Raw genomic sequence first — 26493 nt, 5'->3', positions numbered from 1 at the left:
TGATTACTGATCTCAGTCCATTTATGAATGCAGACACAAAACCACTAGCTCCATCCTTTTCAGATTCTTGACTCCGCTATGTTTCATTAAAACATGCATCAACCTTCAATAATAGGAGTACGCTTATTCCTTAGGTTCTTTTGCGATCCTCACTTTTTGTTTCCACTTTACAACCTTTTCAGGACCTAGTATTTTCAAATAGTCAATCACACCCCTGTATTTATCTGATATCTCCACTGCTGCTGGTGCATTATTGGGAACAATCCTAGCCGTTTCTTGTATTGGCAATCCAGTAAAAATTTTACACTCTAGCCACAGATCAGTAGGAAACACAATTTCAAACAATATATTTAAATCAATCTATAACATTTGGGAAATGTACTTCCTCAAATCATTTTGGTGGAATATCTTGCAATTTTGAAAAGTTATTAGTAAAAGCGTATAAATCAGCACTCCCTCCATGTGCTTCTTTCAAAGTAAACTGTCACCGAATTTGCATGTGCTTTATTGGTACATCTTGCTGCTTCATTTATCATGTATCTCATTTCCTCAGCATTGTATATCAAAAGTCTGCTTGAATCCACATTCCCTTGTAGCATCTCACCAAATTCTATTTTGAAATTTCCAATACAAATTACTTTAGGCAGTGGCTCTACTACCCCTATCCTGTCATGGGAAACCTTAGTCTGAACGTCTGGTACCCCATCTCTACTTGCATTAGGCATAGCCAGCATAGCTGTAACCTCTGCTGGCCCACTTGTACAACTCCAGTAGGAGCTTTGATTATTCTTTTATCTCCTCCAGCATCTCTATCAACCCCTACTGCAGTCTCTGTTGCTTCCTGTGATCTGTCGGTATATGGAGGGGGTCTAGAATTCAACAATTCACTTATGATTTGATCATGTTCGTCATCTGACTATGCACCCCTCTTTTTGTTTTTCCTTTTTATTCTGCTTTTTTCCAGGCAGGAAATGTTGTTACACATTCCATCATCTCTTCTCACCAAACTTTCTCTTATCAGTCTTTTTTACTTTCTCGCTAACACCTGAATTACTTCTTTTAGGATTTATCTTTCCTTTGCCTCTCCGCTTCAGTCACCTTGTGATCCCATTTTCTTAGCACCCAATACAGTGGACATCTAGACCCTGGGTTTATTTCATACAGGGTCTGTTTTTATAAAATATATCTTTTTAATATTAAATGTGCCCTCTTATGGAAATTGTAAAGCCTCAGCATGTTCTGTGTGTTTATCCCACTCAGATATTTGGGTGCACATATAATACACAGCTTCTGCCATCATTTAATCTGCTTGCGATCTTTCACTCTGCTATTTCTTACAATCTCTTGGTATATCTTTCTTTGATTAAGACTTTGTAAACATATTACCAATGATTTATGCATGGCAAACTAAAAAATAAGCCCAAAATCACAATAAAACAATGAAAACAAACTTAGCATGCAATAACCAATAAGACAGGGGCTCAATCAAAGGTCAACCTGTCACAGTACAACTATGTCTGCAACCAACCAATCAAAGCTCAGCTCAGCTCTGCGAGTGTACACACGATTTGAAGCCCAGTAATGAATATTATGACCGGCAGAGATCCTCAAGAATAAGAGAGAATCTCTCTCATTCTTGAGGACAATACATCCACTCTGACCACAGAAGCAGAAATCCATCATTAGAACTCATTCTTCAAGTTACTTTTACAAACACAATTACTACCAATTCATACTTAAACTTTAAATTAGTTTAGGAACGTACAACCAATACATCCGGTCACTTTTCAGGATGATCTGACACCCAAAATTTCCCATTTGTTTATAATATTAAGGGCCTAATTACGATGTCGGATGGATGAGCGCTCGACTGACACTGTAGCAGAATGGAACTGACAGACTATATGTCGGCGGTTCCACCTGCTGAATTAGGATGCGAAAAACAACCATTTTTCAATGGCAGATTATGCAGCAGCTGGAAAAGGGCCGCAGCAAAAACTGCAATCAAAAAATATATATTTTTCAAACATCTCTGCATTGTGTGGCAGGCACCATGTGTTGCCTGCCGCACGGTGCAGGGATATTTTGGTGCCCCCCAGACCTCATAAGGGAGGGCCAGGGGGGAAGGAGTCCCTCCTGGGGGACTCCAAGCCACCATGAAAGGGCAGGTGGAATGCAACATCATAATCCCGACGGAGGAGCAGAGGCTTGCTCCGCCAAAACTTTGGATTCTATTCCACTCGCCCTCTTCCGATGGGCTCTGTGAGCCCATCGGAAGCAAAGTGGAAGTCCCCCGCAAGTCTCTCTCTGACCGCTAGTACCATAATACGGTGGTTAGACAGGAACCTGTGATGTCAGTCGGGAAGCCTCCAACAAGCTGTCGGAAGACTTTACGCCCGACATCATAATAAAGCCCAAAGTGCTCAAAAGCTACAAATAAACTTTCATAGACCCCTTAAGAGGAGGGGCTTACAATTCTTACACCCCAATTTGGACACTGGAGAATCTGGTTCTGGTGTCTCGATTGTTGAGTTGTGATAACAGACTACATTCCACCTCAATCACACAAATGTAGTAGTGTAAATCATAAAGAAACTGGGACCACTTCAGAACTGAGTCAAGAATTAAATTCAGAATTAAGTTTAAAAGGGTTTATTACAGAATTGATAATGAAACATTATAGAGCAAAGTGCATAATTTGCCATGAAATCTCCGATACAGAATACAAAATCAAAAAGAATAACAAATCACAAGATTAGGCAATTAAGTACCGCTAAAAACTATTGGGCAAACTTCAAAAGAGTACTGACATCAAGGTAAGGAAAGTCTCGAAATAATCCGACAGAGTATCAGGAGGGAAATGAGGAAGTTGCCACTAATCCTTCAAAAACATGTTTCTTTAGACACACCCAATGCATATCTATTGATAAAACTGCAAATTCAGCATGATATCATCATGGTTAGGTTGCATTGGCAAATCACAAAAAACATTGTAATTAATTAACTCTTTCTAGCACTAATCCATTTCTTAAGAAAAGAGAAATCTTCAGTTTGCTCCCTCAACAACTCTACTCCAGAGTTGTACAACATATTACAAAATGTTTCTCCAACAAAAGCCCATAGAGTGATGGTCTTCTGCACGCTTGCATCAAAGCTACTGGCAGAAATCCTTCAAAATGAAACATCAGGTACATGATGGAAAGTTTCATTCACAGTTCTCTTATTCTATTACAACAGTTCATTTGCATCATATCCCTCTGTATTCCACAGAAACTGTAAGGAGAGAATAATTGCAGCAGACCATTGATTGGAGGGGTAATGAGCAGGAGCAAAATGGCCAAAACACCAGTAAATCACATACATTTTAAATAAACAGCTTCTAACGTAAAAATGTGGCATAGCTTTAGGACATTATTGATCACACTTTTGAATGAGATAATTAAGTTGTTGTAAGTACAACATCATTAATTCATCGGTTACAACCATAAGCATCATTACAATTGCTAATTCACTCAAACAGTTTGTCTCCCAAAATTGCACATAAGAAAAACCTTAACAGTCATATGCTAAAACATGGATTTTTTTAAATTTTGTACTGGGTATAAACTAACAAGGAATATGTTATAGTGGCAGACATGCTTGAAAGTGTGTCTGTTGTTACTTTAAGTGGTTCGCCTTCTCGATCCAAAAGAGGGGAAGGGGGCACAAACCTAAATACAGATTTTTTTTGTTTATGGTGTGTGTGTAGTTTTATTGATTTGCTGGCCTCTTGTGAACTGTAATTTCAGAAGTGGCTGGTTGAGGGGGTTCACTGCCCAATGTTGTTCCTGCTCATTTGTGTTGAATTATTCACCTATGTCTGGAATTGCAGTGTTTGTAGATGTGATAGCAGCGGTGCACTTCCATCAGGGGAAAAATGGAATCAGCAAATTACTAAAGAAGGTCGAAACATGGATGTTTTCATGTTGTTTGAGGAGCACTCTAAGGGCGCGATTATGAGTCTGGCAGTCCATGGACTGCTAGAATCACAGGATGCAGCTATGGCAATCTTCCAACCCCCCTTCTACAATTAAAGCAGTCGAACCACAATTGCCCCGCCACAGCTGCCAGGGAACCACGATTCCCTGGTGGTGGTGTGGCGGCAATATGCTTGCTGGACTGCCCATACCATATTACAAGTTTCCTCCCGTCACCCTTTTCATGGTGGTTTCTCTTTCCTGAAAACCGTGGCAGAGAGGATACAAGGGGGGGCTTCAAAGGGCCCTCTGTTGCCTCTGGGCCATTGGGTGCACACAGAGGGGCACACCATGTGCTAACCTGTGTGCATGCATCTTAGTTCCTGCACGGCATGGATTTTATGGGCCTTCCCATTGCGGTGCCAAATTATGAGGCACTGCAGGGGAACAAAAAAAAAACTTTCCAAACACGAGAAACACTCAGAACCTGGTGGTGGCCCGACCATGGGTTTGGTGGTGCGGTGGTTGGGCGGACCTGGCACCACACCGCCAAACTTGTAATCAGGCCAATGACAATAGATCATGTCTTGGTCCCCAATGACATAAAACAAAACCCCTCTGTTATGTATGAAATCTTCTCTTCTGTAACTAAAAATGTTCAAATGACTTACTATTTTTTGTTGACTGTAACAAGTCCAGAAGAACAATATTTCTATGGCAGCAGCAACTGTAATTAAGAGGTATCCTGCAGTGCATGATTTCTATGTTGTTATGTTGCCTTTTCGAAGTAAACACGCCGTATATTTTGTAAGACAGTGGTTACACTTCAGTTATACTATAAAAAAAGAAAACGTGCAACTTTATTTGCTTTTTATATTCACTTTCAATGCTTCTTTTTTTCAATCTTTCTATCTTTCTAAGTAACCAAATCTATATATCAAGTGCAAGCAAAAAATATTAAGCCACAGAAAAAATGATTACTCTTCCTTTTCGCTAACTCCAACTAAAGTTGTAGTAATTATTGATCTAAACACTAGTTGAAAGCCAGTACTTATGACTTTGCTTGTTTGGACTGGCAAGGAGTCAGCAAAATTTCTGGCTTAACTATAATATACTGTTAGTTTCATATGTTACATTTTAGTTAGATATGTTTGTTTGTTTTTATATCAATGTATGCAGCAGTGCTGCATATTTATACTTTCAGACTAATATTTGTGTTGTTTTCTATTTTTTACTCTAATGATTATTGCAGATTTACAATTTCTTCCCTAATAGCCCAGGTATAAACATATGGCCCATTTATTGCCACTATGGAAGAGCTTTTCAACAGGAATCAAGAGAAATCCAACATCACATCATGTTGTGTAATTTCATCATTACAAGTGTGTCTTTTGCATATTTACAAAAAATACTACAAATCTAAAAAATAACATTATTCAGCCAATGTAGGGAAAATATAAGAGAATCAACCATAGTTGACTAAGTTGAACATGTTAAACAATTGCATTTTAGACTTATTTTAAGTTTGCTGTGAAAATCTAAGTGTAAGTTAGTCAGTAATGTTCCCATTAGACAAAAAAGCAGTGTTTCCTGCCAAAGTCATGACTCAGCAGTAAATTAGATCTGTTAAAAATAAATCACAGGACCGCAGTCCATAAAACTGCTATATTTTATGGAATCCTGTGTCAAGTAAGATAATGGAAGAAAAAGGAATGAAAACAAGTTTAACTAAGAGCTCAAGGAGAAGCCGTCAATTAAAAATATATGATGTGCAGAGTACGAGAACAGTGAGGCTGTGAACTTTGTTGCTAACATTCATTGTTAGGGGATCTTGGAGAAAGATAGCTTCTTACTTTCTCCCTAGGGCCTTGTGGGTTAATGAAGTGCTATCATAACGTTACATTGGACCTATTGGCCATCAGCATCACAACTTTATGATGACTAAGAAGAAAGACATTTCTTTCTGCCTTTGAAAACAAAATATCTGATCAACTCCTCCAACAAGAATTTGAGACCAAGCTGTTGTCTTGTAGTTTCATCTGATAGGTTAGCACCTTAAACTATTTCAATAAACTTGTCTATTAAGTGCTGGTTAAGACTGTATTTAAGTCAGAGGCCCACATTTACTGTCATCAAATATCGGTACAGTACAATTCAAAGCTGCAGATTTATCTGGTTGGATCAACAGTAGCGAAACGGTTTCATTGGCGAAATTCCATGCATCGCAGTGTTATGGGTGCAAACAATCCCATAACAATGAAAATCAATGCAAACCAAAGTCACCACAGACATGTAAGTCTGCACAAAATGTCACAAATGTGCATTGTCTGAATAAACAGAGCAAAGGGGAAAGCACTGACGAGCTTTAGCAGGATATGTTCCAGGTAAAGAGAAGGCGGGGACAATTATACCAAGATCATACTGTTTAACCAATGGCAGTAATATAAAAAAGCAACAATATTGTTTAAGCAGATCTCACATTTTTTACATGCTTGATCAAATATCGCCCTTCTTTGAACTTACTGCAGCCACTTCACATGTTATTGCAGCACATATGAGGTTACACTGTATTTGACCTGTTTTCATCTGGCTAATTTAAGAGAATATGTGCTAAAGTGGCAAGTGTGTTGCAAAGCGCACAGTCTGCCTTCCTGCCACATGTCCTAGAAACTAGAATTTCTCTTGCACTACAGCATCTCTGATTTCTCAGACCTCAACATAATTGAAAGAAGGTGAAGTCGGACATCCATGTTATTTTCTACTTCCCCACAATCTGCATACCATAGATTACATACCTATACCCTTGCTCCTTCCTCGTAAGCTTCAACATTTATACAGGTACCGCAAACATACCCACTCAATCAACAGCCAAGCCATCTTTGATCCAAAGCATCCATCTCTCATAGTAGTGGCTAATAACCATGTCAACACCCATGACTCCTATATCTTCCAACACTCAACTATCAAACAACGTACTCAGAGTATCATTTATGGATAAGGGGTATGGCCAAGTTGGCGTTAAGCAGACGTAGCTATGTCTCCGCCTGAGCTCTGGCCACTGCCCGGCTGATATCCTACATCAGCCTGGGTGCCCCAGCCCATCGACACTGGTTACAGCGCCACCCCCATGCTGCCCAGTGCCATGAGGTCCGCTGTGGGGTGCAAGTGATCAGCCAAGGGTGCAGGGAGGTTCCAATCAGGCTGACACTGCAGAGTGGCTCCTCTTGTAGAGACAGCCTGGGCGAGGCCTCCTGGGAGTGCAGACAGATGGAGGTATCTCCAAGGGCCCAGGGTGCCTATTGGTGACGACTTTGACAGTGTGGTGCCCTTTGGCCATGCCTGCCATCGCAAAGAGGCTGGGCATGGTGATGCTGAGTGGGTCCGCTGCAACCTACCCTCGTGTTAGCAGCCTAACTTCTTTGAAGTCTGCTGGATCCCAATTGGGCTGGGAGCGGCGGGGGAGGCTGTGTCACGGGAGCCTGCCATGTGACTGCATTTGGAGTGTTGGTCCTGAAGAGCATTCTCACCCTTGCCTGCTGGGCCCTGCTTGGAGACAGACCCGAACAAAGAAGCCTGCTCTCTTGATGCTGCATTGAGGACCTGGAGCCCACAGTGGTCGGCCCAAGTGGGGGAAGATTATCCACCTGCCCAAGGGGTTTTGAGAGAGTGGGGGCCTGCCCCAGGATCTGGTACTGGAGAGCGGAGTGGCGGCTAGAGGTGACCCACTTCCGGGGCCCAATGTGGCCTGGTGGACTAGTGTGATCTTTGGCAACTTGGAACTGGGTTGCCAACAGGAAGGGGTCAGTGCTTGCCATAAGAAACTTGCTGACGTGGTGTATCTGAACAGAAACAACCCATCCCAGCAAAAGTTGATGGGGGTCAGGACGGGCCCGTGTTTGACTAGCGCAGTGGAGATGCTTTGGGCTGCTAGTGAGTGCCTGAGTTATTGGAGGCCTCCGGAGTGATTGGGGCTTGCCCCTGGGTGACATAGTGCTGCAGTTGCCCGAGCCTCGCATTGACGTGAGACAAGGGTGAAACCACAGCAAACCAAGAATTCCTCCCCAAGCATTGGAGTAATCCCATGCCAGGATGTGGAGCGGGCGAGGGGTATGGCGCACTGTGCAACCTTTAAGTCAATAATATCTGCTTCTTTGGTTTCCAGAGTGATCCGAGTGACTGAACAAAGGAACCTTTCCTGGAAAATTGGTTAATGTCCACAGTGCTGTCTTGTAAGGTGCCTAAATTCCTTCTGATCAAGCATGTACACCACCGTCCACGATGCCCTCCCATGGTGGGTGCTTGTCTGCAGCCCTTGATTGCGAAGCTATTCATTTACAGAGACAGGGACTTGACACTGATGGAGCGAGTTTCGGAATTCATTTTATTCTGGCTCGTGAAGTTATTTCTCTGTAACATGAACTAATTTATTAATGAATTGTTGCATGATTTGTAATATTAAACCAACTTAGAGTAAATTTGCATTCACAAACACGCGGGACTAACATTTATGTGCTCGTGTTGCATTTGCGAGTTTGTCTTGTAACACATGATTAATATTGTCTTGTTTGTCCTATTGTCTTTGTCACTATTAATGCGGCTGATCATTTTATGGCATGTGCTTTTATTATGTGTGCTTATGTGTTTGTCTAATGTTGTGACTGTTTATCCATGTTTTGTTTGTCTATCTTTTTACTCTGTCAGATATATAAAGAATCCAGCTGGACTTTAAGAAGAATGGTAGATATTAAATGTGCTGCTTTATTTGTTTGCTTCTGCTAGGTGACATATACTAATGGGTAAAAATATTAGCAATGGAGGGTGGGTAACAGAAGGGTTTATTTTACTTGAATTAATCACCTTTTTGTGTTTGTCTAAATACTAGCTCGAGAGAAAGGTTTGAGGCCTAGTTCTAATGAAAGTTGGTTGGCCTGACTAAAAGGAGCTGAGCACGGCAGTGATGGTGCTTTCATTGAAAAACTTCCACGGAAACGTGCAGAAACTCAAACAATGGATGATGTGTGCATCAAGCTCCGAAAGCAAAAGCGTCAAGGCCAAGGAAGCGTGTAGAGGCAGCTTGGCTAAAATCCTGGAGGAAATAACTATGAACATTTAGTTTAATGTTGCAACTCTGGGAAGTCAGTGTTGCTTCGTGTCAATGGACAATGACATAATGATGTCACCAGAACTGATGTGTTGGCCTCTCGGTGGTCTGATGGATGACAACCAATTAGGTTGCTGCTTTTTACTAGGTATCATTTTTAGTTAGATTAGTGAGCAAGAATAGGTATAAAAACTTGGCCTCTTGAAGGGAGCGGGGCTGACTGTTTCCTGAGGGCGAAGTGCTGGCTGTTTTCCTTTGGACACGTAAGATTTGGTATGCTTAATAAATGATATTCCCCTTTCAGGTCAGAAAGCTAACATAGGGTATAGGGTTGATGTTTTCTTTAACCCTTTCGATGCTGATGACGAGCTCAGCTCGTCATCACCCACGGGTGTCGTGTGCTGATGACGAGCTGAGCTCGTCATGAATAATGGAATATGAGCATATCCAGCACAGCGCAAAAATCCCCGCAGCAGCCATGTGGTTAATTCGTTATTTCTGTGCAATGTTGAAGTGCCGGACCTTTTGAGCCAATAATCTAATGGTTAAAATTGAATTAATAAAAATGTTTGAAATTAATAAATGAGCTAATAAAGATTTGAAACTTTGAAACTTTAAAAATAAAAGACTTAAAACGTCAAGCTGGTCTTGATTATTTAGTCGTTACCATTAGCTGATTTCATTGGCCTCAGTGGTCTAATATTTCCTTAATAATCTAATAATTTAAATGTTATACTGCAGTTGTAAATAATGTACATATTAGTTTCATAGTGTGATTAATTAGGCCACATGATTCAGCTTCATGATTTTCTGTCATAAGTTGTATGTGCCTTGGTATTGATTAGTATGGTGAGTATTAGGTAGTGAATGGTGACGCATGTGTGACAGAATTTCTATAGTGACGCTGGATCAACACCTAGTTCACTACGGCTTGCGGGCCAGGCTCATTGACTATAGCTTACCACACCCCAGATCACCGTAATGGACTTGAGTTCTGTTGTTGGGTTTACTATTGTTCTTCTGCATATGTTGCATTTATGTGGCGGGGCACTAGGGGCTTGCTTGACCAGGAGGGTGAGAGTTGCTGTTTTTACTTTTAGTGTAGTATTGGAGTTGCATGCCGAAGCTTACCTGTAGGTCATTCCCACCGTGGATACTCATTTACATGCTGGGGGACGGTTACCCACTATTGGGGGGGCTACCACATGCATGAGATGCAACCTTCTACCTCCAAATAACAATAAACATTCTGCCTGGGGATACCTGAGAGGGCTACAATGCCACATTACAACTTCTTGACATCGAATGTGCGGGGCATGGCCATTGCGATTCAGCAGTACTGCATTCATATTTATCTTAAATGACCTCACACACATATAGCCTTCCTACAAGAGACTCATTTAACGCAAAAAGAATTTCACAGTCCACTGACCAAATGGAGAGGGCCAAAAGGGTTCTAGTTTATGGTTTAAATATTTTATTGAGTTTTCACAAGAGACAAAACAACATGACCTAACTGTGTTAAGCATGTGTAACGCAGTAAGCTTGAATGCAGTAATAATAAGTATACTCGGTGCTAGAGGAAGCAATTCGGCGTTGTAGGTCACAGATAACACCCCCCAACATAACAACAGGTCCCTTCCTCCTCCCCGCCCCCTTTGTCCACAAAGCAAAGGGATAACCCCGGTATGAAAAGGAAAGTCAATGAGTGAGGGTAACATCAGCGCGTGGCTGCAGTTTGCGCTTGGGCGCCTTCTGATCCGGGATTGGGGTGTCCCCCAATCGGAGAAGGTGTAGATATCGGGGGCAACTTAGTTCACGGAACTCCACTGTGAGGAGAGTCAAGAATGGCCTCCACAGCTCCAGGAATTCGTCTCCCCGACCAGCCTGTACCAGGGATAGCTTCTCCATTCCAAGCATCATCCACAGCCTGTGTAACCAGCCTGTATGTGGGGGGGCCTGTGGTGTCCTCCAGTGTGCTAAGATGTTTTGCGTGGCCGCCGCTAATGCAATAGCAATCAGGCGGGCCCTCCGTGACTTCAAGGGATACATCAGGGCATTTGGCAATCCCAGCAGGATGTAAGCAGGGAATAGAGGAAGTTGGGTGTCTAAGTGTGAGGCTATGTCAACCAATATTGTGTCCCAGCACCCCTGTAGGTGGTCACAGCTCCAGAGCAGATGTTCCAGTGTGCCCAACTCCCCACACCCTCTCCAGCAGTGATCGCTGATGCCGGGGTCAAACCAATGCAAGCGCTCAGGCATGTGATACCAGTAGGTGGCCACTTTAGTCAAGGTTTTGGTCAGTCCAGCGTGATATGCGGAATGCCGTGCTCTGTGATAGACACTGCCCCATTCTTTATGCGTGAGGGCCCTCCCCAGCTCCCGCTCCCACCGGCATCTGCCTGCACTGTATGTGTAAGTGCTCGAGAGGAGGAGGTGTTGATACAGGTCTGAGATCAATTTCTTCTCGGAAGTGCGGGTGACTAGCCATTTCTCGTAGGGAGTTAGATGTCTTTGTGCTCCAGGTCGAACTTCAGGGTGGAGTGCCCAATGACGCACCTGTATGTAGGATAGCCTGCTATCCTCCGGGATGCCATAGTCCTCCTTCATCTGTGGAAAGGAGAGGATACCATCCACATTAAAAAGATGTCCCAGGGCATTGCACGGGGACTGTCGCCAGGCCGCAAAAGCCTTAAAGATCCAGTCCCGGGTTGAAGTCGGGGTTAGCAAATAGCGGTGTTAAAGGGGAGGGGAACAATGTCAATTCATGTTTGATGGCGACCGGACGCCACACCTCCATAACTGTGCCTGTGATCTGGGATGTGTAGAGGTTGGGCGGCCGATGGCACCTGGGGAGAAAGGGGATCCCCTGGAGGGGCATGCCCGCTACAGCCTGGTCCTGGAAGAGCCAAGTCTTTCCGGATTCCAGTTGATACCACTCCACCAAGATTCGGAGTTGTGTTGCGTTAAAATTAAGTTGGAGATCCGGTACGCCAACGCCGCCGTGGTCAGGTGGGAGAACTGCGATATCATGTTTAAAGCGTGGGCAGCGTCTCTGCCAAATGAAGCGTGCCAGATCGGACTGTGTTTGTTGGATACAGCCCTTCGGTGGCTGTACGGGAAGGGTCTGGAACAGATAAAGTATCTGTGGCAGAAGGGTCATCTTCATAGCAGCTATCCTCCCAAGCCATGAGAGGGAGTGGCGCTTCCATCGCCTGAGTTCTTCGCGGAGCTGCGTGCGAAGTCTGATATAATTTGCCTCAATGGTAGCTGGAATGGTGGGCCCAAGGGACCGTGGTGCAGGACCATTGCACATCATGTTCCCCTTGAACCTCTGCCAGCGTCTCCGGTGACAGCGATACATTAAGGGCAATCGATTTGTTTGTATTGATCTTGAAACTGGAAGCGAGTGCAAAGGTATGGAGTTCAATAAAAAGCGCACAAAGTGATTGAACTGGTTCGATGAGAGAAAGTAATACATTGTTTGCGTAGAGGTTGAGTTTGTGAGTGTCTCCTCCGAACGGAATGCCCTTGATAAGGGCGTGCTGCCTGATTCTCTGCGCCAGCGGTTCCATATAGAGGGCGAATAAGAGAGGGGAGAGGGGGCATCCTTTTCGGGTCCCCCTGCCAATAGGGAAGCAAGAGAAAGTGTGGCCGTTGATGCGTACAGTGGCAGTAGGTTGCCTGTAGCAGTTTAAGATACGAGTACAGAGGACATCCCCCAGGCCGAAGTGACGCAGAACTTGTTTCAGATAGGGCCAGTGCACCCTATCAAACGCCTTTTCGGTGCCGATAGTGAGGAGCATGCAATCTGGCCTCGTGCGTGAACCTGCTTCAATGAGGTGGAGGACCCTCCTAGTGTTGTCACTAGTTTGCCGCTGCGGTATGAAGCCCGCCTGATCCGGCTCCACCAGTTGTTGCATGTAAGGTGCAAGCCGGCTCGCCAGAATTCCGGTGTACAGTTTGAAATCAATGTTTAACACCTTGGGTGCTAAGGGTTTTCGCCCTCCGGTGCTGATATTTCAGGATCCCCATTGTTCATGACAAGGTCAACTCGTCATAAGCACAGGGCAGGTAAAACCCATGACGAGTTGACCTTGTCATGAGCACTGAAGAGGTTAATCGCAAGATCAGCCGATATGAGCTACAGCGGGCCCCATCCTACCAGGTTTCGGTATGACCAAAATGCCGGCCTCTAGAAGGTCTGCGGGGATCACGCCAGGCTGGGCAAAGGAATTAAAAAGATCACGCAGGAGGGGTGCCACCTGATGACAGAACATTTTGTAAAAGATCGCTGGGTACCCATCGGGTCCGGGGGATTTCCCAAGCTTCAAGCGTGAGATCGCTGACACCCCCTCCTCCAAGCCAATGGGTCGATCCAGAAACTCCGCCTGTGCCTGGTTCAGGGATGGGAGACGTGCCCTGTGCAAATAAGACTGGCCCACCTGCAGGTCAAGAGTGTCGCTGGCATAGAGGGATTTATAGAACGACCCGAAAGTCTCCGCTATCGCAGCGAGCGTCGTCCGCGACTACATCCCCTTCTCCATCCGTATGGCCTGTACCCCCTGCCTCTGGCGTTGTTCATGCAGCTTGTTCGCCAGTAGTCATCCGCACCGGTCTCCCCCTGCATAATAGGCGTGCCCGAGACCTGGAGGGCCGCGTACTCCGCAGCGTCCTGATCTAACGCGGCAAACATCTTCCACTTGGCGCATAATTGACGCCAAGCCCATGCATTTGCTCCAGCTCCGTCACCCGTTGCGCTATTTCGGCCCTTTTGTTCGCTTGCTCGCGATTGTTGGCCGTGGCGATGGAAATAAATTTGCCTCGTAGGACCGCTTTAAGGGCAGCCCATTGAGTGGCCCGCGTCGTGTCTGTGTTATTGTTGTGTGTCTGGAAGTTCGTAATGGCGGTTTTAATTCGGTCTACTGCCGACGGGGTGTGGAGAAGGTTCTCCCTAAGACGTCAGTGTCGTTGTGGGGTTGGTGCAGCTGGGAAGAGGAATGTGGCCACCACCGGGGAGTTGTCCGACAGTGAGGCTGGCAAGAATTCCACTTCCTGCGCTCGCAGTACCATCGCAGAGGCGCAGAGGAAGTAGTTGAGCCTGGCGCAGGAATTATGGGCCCCGGAATGGTAAGTGTATGCTGTGCTACGTAGGTGGATGTGTCGCCACAAATCTGTGAGGCCTAGATCTTGAAGGGGTGCATGTCCAGACTTGGAGAGGGCCCCCACCTGGCCTAACCTCTGGCAGGAGCGGTCCGCTATGTTATGGAAAACGAGGTTGAGGTCGCCCCCAAGCATTAGGTGTTGTTCAGTGTTGGCTGTGGCAGCCGCTAACGCTGTCTGGAGAAAAGTTTCCTGTCCCTCGTTGGGCACGTAAATCAAACCCACCAGTAATGTCAGTCCCGCTATCAGGAAGTAATACACCAAAAGTTGCCCTTTTATCTCCGCCTCTCGCTGTAGGACTCTGTAGCCACTTTTTTGGAAGAGGACGAGAAGAGTTGCGTAGGAAAGGCCCGTGTTCTAAGTCGGTGCTGGTCTTTGGGCAACAAGTGAGTCTCCTGGAGGAGGCAAATGTCAGCCGAGGAGTGTTCCAAAAGGGAGAGGACCGCTCGGCGCTTAATTGGGTTGTTGAGCCCTCCCACATTAAGGGAAAGGACTTTAAGGTTGTGGAGTGCCATAGCCCGTCACGTTGGACTCCAGAGCTCTGTGTAGCGTGTGGGAAAGAAAACAGAAAAGGGAGAAAAAAAGGTGGACAAAGGAAAGCCCCACCCCTCCAAAACAACCCTCCCAACAGCCCCCCCTCTCTGAACTGCCCCAACCCCCTCCCCCAGAACCCCCAACTCCAACTCCCCCCTCCTGCCCCCCGTGTGATACCCCAACTAGTGAACATAGTCCCAGTCCTGCCTCCCTGCAGTGCAAGTCTGTGGTGTATTACCTGTGTGGATGTCCAGCCACATCGCTCCCCGTGGTGCCCCCTGCCCCCCTCGTACCTGCGGAATGACTGATGCTGTTGGTTTCTCCCCCGGAGGCAAATCAGTCTGCAAGAGCGGTGTCCTTGGCCACCTCTTGGATGGCGTTGTCCATCTCTGTCTTGATGGTGTGCGCATCGGGCCTTGAACTTGCTCCCGACGAACGTCGCCGAACAATTTGCTGCCAGCCATCCCTAGACGGCCGCCCAGGTGGATTCGGTGATGTGCCCTCCTCAGTCTGGTTGATGCCCAACAGGGTGCATGCTTCCTGAAGGGATCGGAGCTGATGCAGGGCGATGTTGCACCGGAAGATCAGGCGGAAGGGGTGTCCCCAGGCGTATGGTGTCTCTTTGCTCCTCAGAAAGTCCGTCGCCACCTTGAAGGCCTTACGTTTTTGGAGTGTGATTGCTGACAAGTCCTGGAAGAGGGCCACTGGGTGGCCCCGAAACCGCAGTCGCCGTGCCTCCCTGAGGATGCGCTCTTTGAGAGGGTAGTCCAGTAGGAAGGCCAGGATGTCCGGAGGTGGCGCCGATGTCTGCCGCATTAATCCCACTCTGTGAGCTCTGTCTATTCTGATTGCAAAGTCTGCAGATTCGCCCAGGATGTCTTGGAATAGGGCTTGTAGGTACCCCGCGATGTCTGTGCCCTCTTCTTTAGTTGGAACGCCTCGGATCCGGATGTTGTTCCGCCGGGACCTATTTTCCAAATCCTCGGCGTGGGCCTGGAGGTCGACTTGTTGTTCCTTCAGCCTTACTTCCTCTTGCTGTAGCTGTTCCACTTCCTCGTCCCTTGCGTGTCCCGCCTCTTCCATGGTGGATTCCCGTTCGCCAAGGCCATCAAATTCTCTTCTGATCTCTCGGACTTCCCCTGCGACCTCTTGCTTCAAAGTATGGAAGTCCTCTCTAAGCGAATTGAAGAGAGTATCCAGGAAGGATTTGGTGATGGGCACTTCCCCTTCATTGGCCTCTTGGTGTGGCTTGGGTGCGCCCGGGGATGATTGTCCTTTATCCCCTTTCAACTGTCTTTTGCCCAGGGGTGCGTTCTCCCTTTTTTCCCCTTTGGCCCGCCATCGTGTGTCTCGTGGTGGAGGTTATGGCCCTGCAACCCTCTCAGCTAGGCCTGGGTTCCTCTCTTCTGGGTCCCTGTCTTGCTCGCCCGTCCCAGCTCCCGGGGGGGAAAAGGTGGGATGGGACAACACGGAACCCCTCTCCAGGCGGTTCACTCGGTCTGTGCGATGTGGATACAATCCAAACGGCGATGGCCCCCGGGGGCACTGACCCCTGCACTGCTCTGGTCAGGTAAACACGCAAGGGTGGCTGCTTTATGAAGGATCTCTCTTACCTCACCACTCTTGTGTCTGCGGGGTAGGCCGCAGGGGCTCCCACGTGGGTCCGGCTGGCCAGTGATGCTCACCCCGTTCGCCTTTCGGGCCCTTGGTATCTTCTCCGGATCCTGGTGCCACCAGCTCAGTAGGACAGCCTCTAAGCAGAAGAGAGGACAGGCGATCATGCGGCAGGCCTCCGGCTCTGCTACGGGTGCTATGGAGGCGGTGCGTTCAGACCAGGCCCTAGGCTGTGCTCCGGGCCCCCAACATGGCAACTCCCCCAAGGCCGTCTGCAGCTCCGGTGGTGGGTGTGAAGCAGTCCTCGTGGTCGCAGTAGCCCCCGCCGGGCGACTCGCTCTCTGAGGCCGCAGTGCAGGCCCACGCGGGTAGGACCCGGCACCTCCAGATGTAGGCCGCATCCCTGGCCTCAATTTCTCCGGAACCCTAGGTGCGCCAGGGGAGTCTGGGGAGCATCTCTGTGTCCCCCGATCGGTGCAGGAGAGTCTGGCAGGCCTCCTCTAAGCGGCAGGGCAGGGCGGGAGGGGCGCGGCGCCTCCACTCACCGGCTTCCTCTGGGCCGCGGGGCCTGCTCCTCTCGGCCCCCTCAGGAGTGGCATTGCTTGGGGCAGCCGTGGCCCCCTGGATGACAGCGGCGTCCGCCGGGGGTCTCAGCGGCCTACCGCGTCCCTCTTCGCCGCGGTCCCGAGGCCTTCCGGCGGGGCGCCCCAGTTCGCGTCCCCGCCGCTGGCGTGCTCCCGCTTTGGCTTCCTCCAACTCGAAGGAAGTGAAACTCGCCCCAGGAGCGGCGGGGGTGAGTCTCTGTCCTCTCCCGACTCCGTTACAGCGTTGTGGGGGGGAGAGATGCAGTGGTAGGCGGCCCGGTAAAGTTGAAAGCGGAGGAGCTCACGGAGTGGGCGACTCCTCACTCTGCCATCTTGGCCACGCCCCAGAAGGGTTCTAGTTTAGATAGCTCCAGGGTTTCTGTTTGTGCAGGAGTCTGGACCCAGAGGAGAGATATGTGGTAGTGGAGGGCCATTTAGATGGCAGGTCCTATGTGCTGTTAGCTATTTATGCTCTCAACTGACTATTCCTCCTCAATCATGGACATGCTGACTCCAGCTCATTTACATGATCCACATACTTCTAACATTTGGGGAGGGAATTTTAACTGCATGCATAGATATTGATAGGGACCGCTCTGTCCTTCCACCAGAAGGAGCGGCCTGTAACAGAGCCATGCTGCACTTTCAGACTAACTGAGTGTGTGATATATGTTGCAGCTCCAGCATCCAGTGAGTAGTGCATTCTCTATTTAATTCACTGGTTCACAACTGCTGGTGGTGGCATTGCTCTATTTCAAAAAAACTTTTGATACCCTGGGATGCAACTACTTATTTGCAATGCTTGAAGAGATGTTTGTACTATGATGGCTCTTATATCTTGATATGGCCCTTCCACTTGTTCTTCCCATGTGTTTTCTCACTGATCTTAACAAGCTTTTATTGGAACTGATATTGATCATGACAAACTATATACGTTACTAGATGAGGGAGGCCTTGGTGCACCCAATTCAGAACTATACTATGCGGCAACTCAGTTGCAGCAGCCACTGTGATGGCTTGGATGGAATCATTATGGGGCGGGTGGAGGCATGGCTCCTCCTGGACGGGTTACATATCTATACCTGGTTGTCGTCTCCTGGACCCTATTTCTTGGGCGAGATGCAGCAGATGTGGTTCATCCGGTGCGAATTTAAGGAGGTCCACCCTGTACTCACCTTTGATCCCTGATTGGCATATGACACCTCTGCCGGCTGCTGGCAGTCATCACAACTCAATGTACATAGGGTACTTATCAGTCCTTTGATCAGCTGATTGATGCATACGGTTTACCAATGGGTCAATTTCAGACGTATAATGTTGTATATCATGTGATCATCGAGTATTGAGGGCAGGGACGCACTGAGCCATCCATTGTACTGCCGCTCCACATGATGCTGTTTTATGGCGGCACATTATAACAGCCCTTTACATAGTCATGCTGGCACAAAGGCATGCATTCGACATTGCTCCTGTAATCTGTGCTTTCACTAACCCAATTTAATTATCTTCAGCAAGTGTATCTGTACCAAGTGTATTTCACACTGCTGCACATTGCAAGCATGTACTCCACTGCCCCTCAGGGGTACTCTAAATGTAGGGTTTTAGATGCAGGCTTTCTCCATATGGTGTGGGAGTGTCTGGTGATCTGGCAGACGTGGGAAAAGAATACAAGGACTGCCTCTGCACTGGTTGACTGTGCAGGTTTGGCCACCTCAGAATCTTGTTTGTTGGGCATTAGACCTAGGGCTAAGTGAGATAAATATCTTCATAGGTTCATTGATTTGGCATGTATCCCAAGCATCAGAAAGCATTGGTGTGGAAGTCTCTGGCTGCCCCCGACGTGCAGTGCTTGCTCTGCATTTTGTTAAAGTGCACAAGGGCTGAGTCAGATGTTCTAGCGGAGTCCCACAGGCGGGGTGGCTACAGACAGGAGGTGACAGCATGGGACCTGTACATCTGAAACCTGTAAGTGAAGAAGGACATGAAAACCCCTTAGGCACCCTGTTGCACACTTCTTTATATCTTCCTTACCTCAATTAGGAAATGTGGCTTTTAGTATTGGGACGATCCGACTTGAACCATGCTTGGGAGGGGGACTTCTTGTTATGGTGCTCTAACATGGATCGGTTGTGAATGTGGATAGTAACCAGGTTAGGAGGTGATTGTGTACTCTAAAATTGACGACCCCCTATACGGCGTTGCTGGTTAGGGATGTGGTGGTATCTTATGGGGTGAGATGATGTGCATTCTCACTGTAATGTTGCATAAATTATACTGTGGGTGGTGTGGGTGTGCTAATATGTCTCCATTAGGTTTGTTGTAAAACAAATAAAGAATTAGAAAAAAAGGATAATGGCTATTCTTGGGTGTGTAACACACAAATGACGACTGAAAATTATTGACTCATAAGGTACTTAATGAAAAGCTTTGTCGTGAGCCAAATATATCTGAGTAGCTACATTGCCATCACTTGGACTCCAAAAACATGTTTTTATTGTGTGTATCTCCTTGCTCTTGTTTGGAGGAGTACAATACAGACTGACATCTGCTGTATGCTTGACATCAGTAGTGAATGTGTAAGCCACATTCAGAATAAATGGTTTCTGAACATTAAGTTTCTTGTGAGAAGGGGAAGCTAGAAATAGGTAAAAAGAAGATGCCACCCTTGGGTTTCTTCAAGGTGACTGCATTGAATTCTTCACACTTGGAGATTACTTCAGGATAGTGGAACGCCTGCAATATTATAAATAGATTTTGGCACCCTTGTCTCTACAGATCAAGGAGGAAAGGATCACTTGTCCTGCATAACCTGAGTATGCAGGTTGCGTACCTATATGTCCCAAATAAAAAACTCTCATGCACGTGTTTGATTTGCGAAAAAGCGATATATCTTGATTCTCCACTAGTTGGTCACGTGTTTGCATAATCATAGGGTTAGTGGTTATGCATCCTCCAGCCGGAGGTTTACCCCTGGTTAAAAGAAGTAGGGATCAGTGATGTGTAGGGTATTTCAAATTAAAATACTCGTACAGCCAGAAGTTAATCTTTATTGGATCTGGATTCGAGATAAAATTAAAAAGTTTGTGACGTGTGTTAGAGAGTGATTAGGGCTTTCGCACACTGTAGTCAGTGATTAAAAGAGGTCGACATGTTTCAGCCCTTGGTTGCCTGGTAGGTCAGGTGGGCTTTCTTCAGGACCAAAGTGAAGGGTGTATTGAGACCGAGGGTGTCCCAGTGAGCGTTATCTCCTATAAAAGAAATTGTCTATTCATATGGAGAAGTGAGAAGAATGATCTATTAATCCTTCTCCGGGTTAGGTCTCAAGGTACCTGTAATACAAAATTGACAAACAGACAAGGGGAGGGGGTAGTGTTTTTTTTTTAGGACTCATGTACAAAAGTTTCTGTGTTTTGATTAAAACTTATCTTATTACAGCAACTGGAAAATGGCAATACTTCAGAAGAACACACACAGTCATGGCAAAGAATAACTCACTCATTCTATGTTAGATTTACCCCATGGTACCTGGGGTGCCGCTCACTGACCTGCTCTTGTGTGACCAGCAAAGGATTTCTTCCCTTCATTTTCCAAACCGCATTCCCTGAGGCTGAGGTCGGCTGGTGGGAGCACGACTGCAATCGGCAGTCATTCATCTTGCTCTCAGCGCGACCCGCCCAGGTAGCAGTGCGTTGTCTGAGGCCAGGAAAAGCCTACCGGGGGACTGCGAGGCCCAGAAAACACCGCTCCTCGTAGCCGGCGCCTCTTCCCCCGGCGGCCACGCCCATTGCATCGAACGCTGCCTTAAAACCTTTCGCGACACCCGCTGCGCGGGTGCCGCTCACTGACCTGCTCTTGTGTGACCAGCAAAGGATTTCTTCCCTTCATTTTCCAAACCGCATTCCCTGAGGCTGAGGTCGGCTGGTGGGAGCACGACTGCAATCGGCAGTCATTCATCTTGCTCTCAGCGCGACCCGCCCAGGTAGCAGTGCGTTGTCTGAGGCCAGGAAAAGCCTACCGGGGGACTGCGAGGCCCAGAAAACACCGCTCCTCGTAGCCGGCGCCTCTTCCCCCGGCGGCCACGCCCATTGCATCGAACGCTGCCTTAAAACCTTTCGCGACACCCGCTGCGCGGGTGCCGCTCACTGACCTGCTCTTGTGTGACCAGCAAAGGATTTCTTCCCTTCATTTTCCAAACCGCATTCCCTGAGGCTGAGGTCGGCTGGTGGGAGCACGACTGCAATCGGCAGTCATTCATCTTGCTCTCAGCGCGACCCGCCCAGGTAGCAGTGCGTTGTCTGAGGCCAGGAAAAGCCTACCGGGGGACTGCGAGGCCCAGAAAACACCGCTCCTCGTAGCCGGCGCCTCTTCCCCCGGCGGCCACGCCCATTGCATCGAACGCTGCCTTAAAACCTTTCGCGACACCCGCTGCGCGGGTGCCGCTCACTGACCTGCTCTTGTGTGACCAGCAAAGGATTTCTTCCCTTCATTTTCCAAACCGCATTCCCTGAGGCTGAGGTCGGCTGGTGGGAGCACGACTGCAATCGGCAGTCATTCATCTTGCTCTCAGCGCGACCCGCCCAGGTAGCAGTGCGTTGTCTGAGGCCAGGAAAAGCCTACCGGGGGACTGCGAGGCCCAGAAAACACCGCTCCTCGTAGCCGGCGCCTCTTCCCCCGGCGGCCACGCCCATTGCATCGAACGCTGCCTTAAAACCTTTCGCGACACCCGCTGCGCGGGTGCCGCTCACTGACCTGCTCTTGTGTGACCAGCAAAGGATTTCTTCCCTTCATTTTCCAAACCGCATTCCCTGAGGCTGAGGTCGGCTGGTGGGAGCACGACTGCAATCGGCAGTCATTCATCTTGCTCTCAGCGCGACCCGCCCAGGTAGCAGTGCGTTGTCTGAGGCCAGGAAAAGCCTACCGGGGGACTGCGAGGCCCAGAAAACACCGCTCCTCGTAGCCGGCGCCTCTTCCCCCGGCGGCCACGCCCATTGCATCGAACGCTGCCTTAAAACCTTTCGCGACACCCGCTGCGCGGGTGCCGCTCACTGACCTGCTCTTGTGTGACCAGCAAAGGATTTCTTCCCTTCATTTTCCAAACCGCATTCCCTGAGGCTGAGGTCGGCTGGTGGGAGCACGACTGCAATCGGCAGTCATTCATCTTGCTCTCAGCGCGACCCGCCCAGGTAGCAGTGCGTTGTCTGAGGCCAGGAAAAGCCTACCGGGGGACTGCGAGGCCCAGAAAACACCGCTCCTCGTAGCCGGCGCCTCTTCCCCCGGCGGCCACGCCCATTGCATCGAACGCTGCCTTAAAACCTTTCGCGACACCCGCTGCGCGGGTGCCGCTCACTGACCTGCTCTTGTGTGACCAGCAAAGGATTTCTTCCCTTCATTTTCCAAACCGCATTCCCTGAGGCTGAGGTCGGCTGGTGGGAGCACGACTGCAATCGGCAGTCATTCATCTTGCTCTCAGCGCGACCCGCCCAGGTAGCAGTGCGTTGTCTGAGGCCAGGAAAAGCCTACCGGGGGACTGCGAGGCCCAGAAAACACCGCTCCTCGTAGCCGGCGCCTCTTCCCCCGGCGGCCACGCCCCACCGCCTCCCTCTATATCCACGCAGTCTCTAACGCGCCGCGGGTCGCGCCGCGGGTCGCAGCCCGGGGCGAAGACCCGGGCAAAGACTGGGCCGTTCTAGGCCGTTAGAGGCTGGTAGAGACTGGACTGGGCCACCCTTCTTGATTTTAAAATATTTATCTGATTTCCCCTTTTTAGCAATACTTTTATGACCCACCACACCCCAACAATCTGATAAGATTTGCAATGGTCCTTACGCGAGGGAATAAAACTAAAACTAAAACCCCCAGCGCAGCAGGTAAATTGCTAGGCCCCATGGACGATTTCCTAGCAAAGGCAAACACTCTTATAGATGAAAGTATCACACTCATAGAGGAAAGGGTATCATTAGATCTAGCATTTGCAAAAAGATCCTCATTAGGTATCCTGGCAGAAGCTAGATCCCCACATGTAGAGCCGATTCTAACTAGAGAGAGACGCAGCCTACCAAATACAGTGGACCTGTCGGTATCCCAGCTAGCGGACTCTCAACTCAGCTTTGACCTAGAAAAAACCCCCGAACTACTCCCAATAACGCCCGTAGAAATTTCTTCGGCAGAAAAAAGACTAGAAAGGGGGAGGAGGGAAGGAGCAATCAGTAAGAATAGGGCATCAAAAAACCCAACCACCCAAGTAAACCCGCCATTAACATCAACTATCCCACAAATCCAAGACGAAAGGGTGACCCACGTTGAGGTCTTAGCGTCAGTTCACCAGGCGGTAACGGAGTCTTCTCCTCTGATAGTTTTGGACCCTAATCCCACAGAAGTAACCCAGGTGGAGTTGAACGCAACTGAGGCACACGATTTAACACTCTCTAATATAGTCACAGTAGTCAAACATGCCTTACAACCTTTAGAACTTCGGCTAGCAACCATAGAACTGCAAATATCTAAGCTTCTAAAAAACCACCATCACTTTTTGCCACCATGCCCTCAAAAACCATCACAAATTAATAGCAAAAAAACAGCAAACAATAATGTACCAATGGTTAACCCACCCGCACTTAACCCACAACAAAAGTCTCTTCGGATAACTACTCCAAACCCTTTGACCAACAAAAATAGTCTAAATCTAACTAAAACAACAAAAAGCGCAGTAGCCCAAAGCTCTACCAGTAATTTACAACAGACCACTGCTCCGACTTCTCCAGCTGTGTCTGCCACCGCGGTACCTGTCATAACTCCCGCAATTCCGACGGCACCGAGCAGTACAGCTAATAAAACCTCAGGGAAAACCACTCACAACGCAAATACAAAAACCTTACCCATTCCCCCTGTACCCCCAAAAACACCTGCGGGCAGGCCCAAAAGAAATACTGCGGGAAATCCCGGTCCCCCAAGACGCCCAGCAGATTTCCCTCCAGAAGCCTCATCCTATGTGGCAGTCATGGCCGGAGTGCCAGAACTAACAGACTCTACCCCAGAACCAGTTTGGTCCCTAAAAAATAAAGTTCAGCACTGGCTACAGACCAACCGCCCAATTCCATCTTCTTGGCGCGGAAGAATCAGATCTGTAGCCAGAGTCCCATGGGTGGGTAATACCCGTAAAACTATTCCCGGGGACTGTATCGCAATCACTTTCGAGGATCCTCGAATAGCGGATTACGTCTGTGCCTGGGAAGACATCACCCCAAATGGAGGAATCAAGATTAAGTCCCTCCCCTTTTTTTACCCCTTTAGACAAGCAGACAGCTATCCACAGGAACAAGAGCCCCCCTGGTCTGTTCCATTCCCCAGGCAGGATGATTTTCCAAACACCAGTTATAATGGCCCCTATAATCAATACGAGCCAGATTATTCGTGGCACCCAGTGAGGCAACGCCGCCACGGAGGAAGGTGGGATGAGAGAAGACCTTATACTCACTGGCCCCCATATAGAGAGCAACCACGATGGGATCCATGGCAAAACATCCCGCTAAATAACAGATTCAGCGGCCTAGAAATGGTCGACTGACCATCAATAGTAGCTCCTCCCACCGATATCCAACTACCTTCCCCTCTGCAGCCCAAAACCCTTCCCTCACCTACCAGTAACAAAGTTACGACAATCTCGGACGTAGAACTGACCGATGACTCCCCATCCCTCACAGTTTGTTATTGGAACATCGCGGGCCTCCGAACTAAAATTGAGGATGGCGCCGCGCAGAAGTTTCTAGCCCCATATCAAATAATCTGTCTCCAGGAGACATGGTCCGTAGAAGAATTTCATCTACAAGGCTATAAAACTTATAATGTTCCAGCCCTACCCAGTACAATGGGCAGACCAAAAGGCGGGCTAACAATTTATATCTCAAATTCCTTACCTCTTAAGAAAGTGGCCACACTTTCCCAGGATGATAATCATCAAATATTATCACTTACTTTTCCAAACAAAGATACCATTATTCTGACCAACATATACAATAACTTATTGGAAGACAATTTTATAACCCTCCTTGCCACTATAACCGACAAATTAAAACAACTACTCTATCAGAGCCCGGCAGACAAAGCAACCCATTTAATCTGGGGAGGTGACTTTAATCTCCATCCCTGCACAGCCCCTAATCCAACGTGCTGTGGGATTGTAGACGAACTTAATGTCCCATTAGCACACCTTGCACACACCAAACTAGGAAATCTAATTAACATCGCCCTATCAGATCTGGATCTCCAGATTGCTAACCATGGAAAAGCTGATTCAAATGATTTTATACCAACTTACGTGGGTAGAGGACACAAGACAACCGTAGATTTCATATTCCTGTCCCAAACCCTAACGTCAAAATTTAAAGACTTTGAAGTCATACCCACTCCTTACAGCGATCATGCAGCCCTAACACTAACAATGCCAATGCCTGCCAACTCTTCCTATAAAACAGAGATGGCGACCACCCTCAGGCAAAATAAGATCGAGATTAGTAAACGTAATGGACTAACTATCAGATGGGCTAAAATCAACCCCTCTGATATTATGAAAAAATTAATAATGCGGTCCTACTCAAACATAATGAAATGTCTTGACCTTACAACTAGCCACAAAGAAGTCTTGAGAAATTTTAACTTAATTTTAGATGTCATAAAAGACCTGCTCACTACAAAACCTAAAATAAATCGCCCCACAAAACCAAAGTGGTTTAATCACAACTGTACAGCGGCACTATCTGAGCTGAAATCAGCACTTAAAAATAATCCACGTGATGCGGCTCAGATACAGTCGCTTAGGCGAAAATATACAGAGGAAAGAAAGTTGAGAATTGCCCAATTAAAGCAGAAGCTATGGGATGATCTTCACCATGGCGCAGTCTCACGAAATAGCGAGCTCTTCTGGCGTACGGTCAGAACCCCATATCTCATAGAAAGAGATACTCCAAAAATAGAAGTCGCTATCGATGAGAACACCTGGGTTTCTCACTTCGAGGAAATCTTTAGGAATACTTTTCCAACAGAATCCCCTCTTCCCAAGGTAAAATACCCCATTATGGTCCCGTTTGATATCCCAGATCTTATAGTTGCTTTGCAGAACAGCAAAACAGGCAAGGCACCAGGACCCGACGGGGTCCCGGTGGACCTTTTTAAAAGCAATCAAGACCTCTGGGCCCCCATTTTAACCAGAGTTTGTATAGCAGCAGCAACAGAGGGAATCCTAACATCTTGGACAAAATCAATAATGGTCCCCATTTTCAAAAAGGGGGACCGACAAGATGTAAAGTGCTACCGGCCCATTTCACTGCTGGACTCGCTCGGGAAAGTAGTGGGGAGAGTGATTCTAGAGCGTCTCCAGCAGTGGACTGAGGATCGGGGTATAATCTCGGATATCCAATTTGGATTCCGAGAAGGATTTGGTACCCTAGAGCAGGTCCTTAATCTTACATTAATAATAGGGAAGTACACACAGGCCATTCCTACCAAGATATACTTGGCCTTTGTAGACCTTTCCGCAGCTTTCGAC

Source organism: Lissotriton vulgaris, chromosome 4_1 (assembly GCF_964263255.1).
Source record: "Lissotriton vulgaris chromosome 4_1, aLisVul1.2, whole genome shotgun sequence".
Classification (NCBI taxonomy): domain Eukaryota; kingdom Metazoa; phylum Chordata; class Amphibia; order Caudata; family Salamandridae; genus Lissotriton; species Lissotriton vulgaris.
This window is presented reverse-complemented; position numbering follows the sequence as displayed.